Below are 7,619 nucleotides of genomic sequence, written 5' to 3'. Positions count from 1 at the left end.
AGGGCCCCTGTGGCCTTTGTGGCAGCTGGGGCAGGAAGGCAGAGGGGAGGATCTGAGGAGACAAGTTGGCTCAGAGGGTCCGTACTTGCACTGAGCGGTGTGCGAGCAGGTCCCCAGGGCCTGCCCGTGTGTGTGTGGGAAGCCATGGGTCCAGAAATGGGCTTCAGGGGAGTTGTGGAGGTCAGCAGTGCCCACAGCAGCAGCTGGTTTGTGCAGAAATAGCGGTGGAAGCTCCTCGTGTGAGGCCAGCAAGCTCTTACTGGAGCTGCCTTCCCTTTCTGGAGCTGGAGGCTTTCTCCTGCTTACCCAGGCTGTGAGCACCTCTTCCCTGCACTTTCCCATAAGTCGCATCCCTCAACTTGTGCTGAGTGAGATGTCACCACCCGCAAGTACTGCTGACCCCTTTGCTCCGTGATAGGGGAGGCAGGAGCTGGGGACCCCCCCGAGAGCAAGCAGCCCCTGGGCAGGGTCCCATCCAGGGAGGGAACGGTTAATCTCCTGAAGCGTTGAACCCCGGTGGGCTTTTTTTCTGCAATAATGAGAAGTGGAGTGTGCACATCGCAGTGTGATTATTACCTGTTTATTTTTTCATGAGGCTTCTCCACTGTGTGTCACTCTAGTGTCATCATCCGTAAACACATTGATTTAACCATTACTTTGGAACAGCACTCGCCTGCTCCACAGACTGGATACCTGTCCCCGGGGGGGGGACCTGGAGTGACGCAGCGGGCTCAGAGCTCATCCTCAGGCTCCGCTTCACTCCTCCTGCAGTATTTGCCCCTCCTCTAGCTCCTCTTTTGCCGTTCATCCCTTTCTTTCCTCTTCCTTTTCTTTCCTCTCTGCTCATCCCACGCTCCACCTCCCACTCCCATTCAGCTTTCTGTCCCCTTCGCTTCTGCCACCTGCACTCGGCAGCAGGCGAAGGACAGCCACGTCGTGCTCGGCAGGCAGGGCAGCAGCTCCAAGCATCGCCCCGTGCGTTCGGCCGCACGCTGTCAGGCACTGCTTGATGAGCATCCCCGCATCCCTTCCCGCACAGGCGCGAGGGATGCACCTGAGGGAGCTTTCTTGCAGAAGCTTTCAGCACACAGCGGCAGCAGTGACAAGAGGTGGCCGTACACCAGGGCTGTCTGTGGACCTGGAGGGTGGGATTCGCCTCCTCTCCTCCAAAGGTGTGTAAGCAACCAAACCTGCTTTTTCCCCCCCCCCCCCCCCACATCATCGAAGGAGAGAGCAGTAGCTGCAGGGTCATCCTAAGGGGGTTTCCTGGGGAGGTCCCTGGAGCTCTTTCTCCCTGGACAAGACGGGAACCAGCCAGCTTAGATTTAGACCCCTCACTATTAACCATTGGAGGTAGATAAGCTGAAGCCACGTTGGGGGACCTGCTGGGCTGGCTTCCACTCACACCTGCAGGCAGTGGCATGTGGAGCACCTGGGCACTGGTCTGCGCTCAGAGGAGCCTGGACTGGGAATCAGATACCATTATAAGGCTGCAATCCACACGTCATGGGTTGGAGGAAGCTCTTGGAAACTGAGTATCACCACACAGGGTGTTCGCAGAGTTACACCTATTCTGGGGGGGACCTTCCTCTCTTCTCCTGTCCCTGTCCCTGTAAAACACCGCTCCATGCCCTTCCTAGAAAACATTCCCCAGGCAGCCTGTAAGTCAGAGACCATCAAGGGTGGAGGATTAGGAGGTTTCCCAGCTGACTGGTGGGGTTGTCATATTACGGATGTTGACATGAGCATTATAAAGGACGTAATCCAGACCTCTGCACCCAAAGTGGATACAAAGGGTTTGATGTAGAGGACTGTGGGACGGCCAAACCTGCTGCAGACCAGCTGCCTGGTGTCATTATTTGAGGTTCATGGCCATGTTTCTTTCCAGAGCCATTGCTCTCCCTCCTCTCCTTCTTTCACTCAGCACAGTTTGGGCCTGTTAGGCTTGGAGCCAGTGCTTGCTGTCCTCGATGCCGTGGTGGTACAAAGGGAAAGCCTCAAGGGAGGTGCTTGAAGTATTTTATTTTCAAGATTTCTGCAAAGATTCTTGGCAGGAATTGAGGAAAAATAGGGATAGGGAGGAATATTTGAACTTGAAGCTTTTCAACAAAGCCATTTTTCTGATTCTTTTTCCCTGTTACGATCCCCATAGCAGATAAGGGCCAGGGAGTCTCCTCGCCCCTTTTTCCCATCCCAGCAGTGGACCAGTTTGCTCCAAACCTACCTTCACTCTTGGAGGTGAAAGGGCCCAGAAGGACATCTAGTGTCATCTGGAAGAAGAGCAGTGCCCCAAAGGGGATGTTAGGCAGAGCCAGGCACATCATTTACCGAAATAATTTCCCCCAGGCACCCTTGTGCTTAATTCAGGGTGAGGAATTGGTGGCACTGGGGACATGCCACAGCACTGTGCAGCCCTGTCTTACCGCTCCGGTGCCACCGAGATCTCCAGGAGGCACATCTGGGTTGATGTCAATCACCAGAGGGCTGGGGAGCACCGAGGTGGAGCTGGCTTGGATGCTGCTCCACAGTGAGTGCCACCTGCCGAAGAAGTCTCCCCCGGTAGAGTGGTGGCAGCTGCTGCTTTGGCCCTGAGTCATGCCAGGATTCGGCCCTGGGGCTCCGCTCTTGAAGTTATTTAATCTGCCGCCTGCTTCCTTTTTGCCCATGCAAAACGGAGGCAGCCCCTACCCCACCTCTGCAGTGCCGCGCACGTGAATCCATTAAAGTCTCCGCAGTCCTCCGATACTCCGGAGCTGAAGGACCTATCAGTACCTTGCTAAAATGGCTTTGCTAATCCCCACTGTTCACGAAGGAATCAGCAACGGTCCCTGAGGGGCCCTTTTGTTCTGCTGTCAAGGCCTGGGCTTCTTAGTTGAGTCTAACAACCCTGAATGCTTTTGCAGGAAAGCTCCCTGTGCATTATTTATTATTGTCAGGATTGTTACACTTAATAGTCACACTCACCTGCCCGCTGCGCGCTGCAGGGTGATATGATGCCTTCGCAGCTCTGGTGCTGCTGATGCACGGCCCCGTCTTGCAGTGGTAGAAGCGTTAGTATGAGTGTGGCAGGGCCACGGTGGATCGGGGTCTTTCTTGGCCAAAGAGAAAGTCCAGGTGCCTACGCAAGCGAGGGATGCTGCAGTCAGCGCTGCTTTAGGAGGAGAGTGAGGGAAAGCGTTCGGCGAGGCCAGAGGCTGAAGGGGGACAGTGAGGAATGCTTGCGGAAGGAAGGGAAAGCATCTTCTCCTAAGCATCTTCCACAGCACGGCAGAAAGTGCTGTGTCTGAAGGCCTGTGAGGGATCCCTGTCCCTAAAGCAAGCTTGGGAGGTGCAAGGAGAAAGGGCGAACGGAGTGAGAATGGAGATGGGTTTAAGATTTCACTTGTGATGAAGACTCAGGAATTCCAAGGGACACAGTCTCTGTCCCCCAGAATTCATATCAACATTGACGACCGATGGCAAACTCCTTCTGGGGACCTCCCAGCTCATGTGGAAACAGGGCTTAGGGGCACAACAAGCTCACAAACCTCCTTCAGATCTGCACAGCCATATGAATCCATGGGACATTCAGGAAAAGTCCTGCCCGTCTCCCATGTCAGAGGGGAAGGAGGTCTGGCCTTGGGGATTTCTCCTTTCCTGGAGAGGAGCTGCAAGGCTGGGCTGCCCTTGGAGGACGGGTAGATGGACGAATGCTTGGGGTGGATGCCCATGACACTGGCCTCATGCCGTGCTGCAAGGGCGAGCTGGGTCCCACCAGGGTCTCCATGCTGCGCACCGGGCAGTCACCATCTGGTCCCCACCACTCACAGCGGCCACGACCAGCCAGACAAGGGGCACTTCGGGGGGGGACAGGGAAGGGGACAGGACATTAACAGCAGAATGTGGGAGAGGAAAGAGGGACAGGGAGGCGATGGAGGAGAGGAAGAGGATGCAGAAAAGAGGAGGAAGAAGGGAAAGCAGGGAGCAGAGTGAGAATACACACTGGAATCCAGAATTGGTTTTTCCTCCCAGAAGCCGCCCGGTTTTAGCAAAGTCCTTTTCTGTCTTTAATGAATTCTGGCTCCCTTCCCCCTGCCGACCCCGGAGAAGATGGAACATTTCCAAGAGCAGGAGGGAGGGAGCGGCGAGAGGGGCTTGGAAATAAAATTTAAAGGGGAGAAAGAAAAAAAAAAAAAGAGACTCCTCTTTAAAAGTCACTTTGCATCCCCTCCCTGAGCGGGAAGGGAGCACGGGTCATGTCAGAGCCCTCCGCCGATGTGCCTTGCCTTTGCCGCTTTGCTAATGACACTGGAAATATGCTAAGGAGCTGGCTGCGAGGGGCTTTTCTAATGCGGTCACTTCCTGGGACCTCAAAGAGGCTTTAATTGCAGGGCCGCAGAGATGGCAGGTGTGCTTGTCATGTCTAATCAGCGCGCAGGGCGCACTGGGCTGCCCGCGCCAAGAAAGCGGGTTTCTGGCGCTCCCCCTCCCCGCCTCGCCCTTGTACCCCCCAACTTTTCAAGCATTGCACACCTGTCAAAATGATTATGGGAATGAGACTCCATCATGGGCAGAAAGAGCAGATTTGAAGGAAATCCTCTTTCTCCCTCACTCTCGCCTTTTCTTTTTTGTGTGTGTTTTTTTATTCTTTTGCTCACGTTCGCTCAGCTCAAGAGGGATTAAGAGAAGGGGGGAAAAAAATCCCCCTGGTAAATGGATCCTAAACACGCATTGTTGTCAGTGGGTTTTTTTTCTCTGGTACATTCTGGAGTCCTAGCAAGTTTTCCATGCCGGGAGCTCATGGATAAAGCTGTAATTTAGCAAATGAGAGGCAGCCCCTGTGAGAAACACCAGCCTCCTTGTACATCGCATCTCTTGCACGCGCAAATACCCACAACACACACTCATATTCCCCAATACTCAAGCCCAGCACTTGCACACACGCAAAAATATAATGCACAGCTGAGACTGGTCATGTCCCTGTCTCCCCTTGGCTTGGAAAGCAGCACCCAAAGGCACAAACACATGCACACAACCACCTTCACACAAACACACACACACACACACCCCCTCAATGCACCAGCACACATGGATAAAGGACCACAAACCTGTATTCACACACATGCACAGAGGCTTTCCCCACCTACAAGTGCGAATACTCCAGTTCAGCCCCATATGCATATACATATACCTGCCACTAAGCAGCTTTCCTCACACTTTGGTGATTTTAACACAAGTGGGTGACACTCTCTCATTAAAGTCCTTGCTAAGGAGCAATTAGCAGTGAACAAAGCAGATAGATACACACATCGTCGATCTGTGCAACCTGCAGCACAACACTGTGCTGGTGGTTGCAGAGGCGGATCTGACTCAGAGGTTGGGTTGCTCCTTGTCACGCACGGCCATCAGAAAACCAGTGGGATGGTTTATAAATTAAAGCATGTGTTCGGATAAATCGTGGTCACCCACACAGGCCTTCTTACTGAATCAGTCTTCTTCTGCCCACCCGCATAGGACAGACTGAGAGACACCAGCCGGGATGCAGCCATCCGTTGAGATGCCAGCCTGCTGCAGACGGACAGCTGTCTCTGCAGATGAACGGAGAAATGTTGAGCTCTTCTGACATGCCTCAGTGGGGAGGCTTCTAAAACCCCTTCTTAGTCTGTACCAGTTCTGGAGGTTGTCGCCGCTCTGCTAACCTTTTAGCACCGGTGCTGAGCGATGCTTGGGCTGCCCAGGCGATAGGATCTGCTTCTAAAGCTGCAAATAAAGAAATCCCACCGGAAAGTGAGGCAGAGGTTGGGAGGAGAAGCAGGAGTTGTTGTACAGGTTGTAATGTGGTGCCAAGTAAGGTGGGGGAGCTGCACTATATGTATATTTTATAGTACATGGAAAGTGACTTTTAAAGCATCTCCAGTGATGTTGTGATGCCAGCTGAGCCCAAAGCTGCTTTGAATCTCAGTCAGTCTTGTCTTGGGTTGTTTGGAAATAAATTTGTTTATTCTGCCTGCCTCGCCTATTTCTCCATCCCCTCCTCTCTTTGCCTCCCATGCCTCTGCCACTTCTGTTTGCTGCCTCTTCCCTTCCAGCCTTCTGCTTTGCTTTGCAGGGTCATCTCTCCTGCTGCTCCGCCCGGCTAGATCTCGTGTCTGGCTGCTGCTCTTTCTCTGCACCTCTGACACAAACATGCCACGCTCGCTGTCTCCCTGTGGCTTGGGAAGCATCAACCAGTGGTACTGCTCTCGCCATATGCCTGCAGCTTCCTGAGTTCCCAGGCACGGCTGCATTGAGGCAGAAGGAAGCCTTCAGCAAGATTTAACAGCAAGCCTCCAAATTATTCTGAATGGAAGAACTGCTCCCTGCTCCTCTGCCCTCTTGACAGCTTGCCCCAACAGCTCCTTCACCCACCCATGCCAAATCATGTCTCCCCTACCTAACTACAGCCCGGATCAAACACCAGCCTGTTCTTTCCTCTCCTTTTCCTCAGACCATAGGCTGGAAGGAACCTCACGAGGTCTTTCTTGTCCAAACTCTTGCTTGAATTAGGGTCAGCTATGACCCTCAGGGCTTGATCCAGTCAGGCATTGAGTGATTGCCCAACTTCTCTGGGGAGCCTTATGGTGATTTTTTTTTTTTTTTTTAACTTATATCCAGTCTGAACTTCTCTTGTTTCATCTTATGCCCACTGTCTCTTGTCCTCCCACCATGCACCCCTGTGAAGAGCCTGGCTCCATCTTTTTTATGACCTCCCTGTAGATATAAGAAAGCTGCTATCAGCAGGATGGCAGCTGCTGAGGTGGCTGAAGCTGTCTCTTCTCCAGGCTGAACAAGACCAGGTCCCTTAACATCTCATCAGAGAGCAAGTGCTCCAGCTGCCAACCATCTCGGTGGTCCTCCACTGAACTTGGTTCAGTTTGTTGCCTTTCCTGTCCTGGGGGGTCTAATGAGTGCTGAGTAGAGGAGGATAAGCACCTCCCTTGATCTGCTGGCCACACTCTTTTTCATACAGCCTGGGCACACTGATGGCTCATGTCCAGCTTGCCGTCAACCGGGACCCCAGGACGTTTCCAGCAGAGCCAGTCACTCCCCAGCCTGTGCTGCTGCAGGGGTTTCGTCCTTCCTGGGGCAGGACTTTGCGTTTGTTCCTATCCCTCTGACTTTTATACCAACACTGGGGCACACAGTATGTCCTGATGGTGTGTCCTAGGATGCCAGCTGTCACTCACATTGGTGACAGGGTATTTTGACTAATCTCTGCATCAACCTTCACTTCCCTCCCTGTCCACACTCCACAACTATAACTTACACCTCTCCACCAAGGCATTTCTTTTCTGCTATGGTCACTTGCTGTACCTGATCAGCTCAACCCTGCAACATCTCTTTGATGATCCAGACTGAACACTGGGAGTCCAGTCCTTATGTTTTCTAATCACTCCTCTGGCTTTTCTTGAGTGCTTTCCAGTGCAGCAGCAGCTCCGGCTGGTCTTACACTCCCCTATCAGCCACAGCAGTACCAGTGCCAACCCAGTATCCCCCACCTTCTCAGGAGCAGCATCATGTGGCACATCCTTCTTTCCATCCTTCAGATGATGACCTTGCTCCAGAGAAACAGGAGTGGATAATGCCGCATCCAGATATTT

Source organism: Accipiter gentilis, chromosome 24, assembly GCF_929443795.1.
Source record: "Accipiter gentilis chromosome 24, bAccGen1.1, whole genome shotgun sequence".
Lineage (NCBI taxonomy): Eukaryota > Metazoa > Chordata > Aves > Accipitriformes > Accipitridae > Astur > Astur gentilis.
This window is presented reverse-complemented; position numbering follows the sequence as displayed.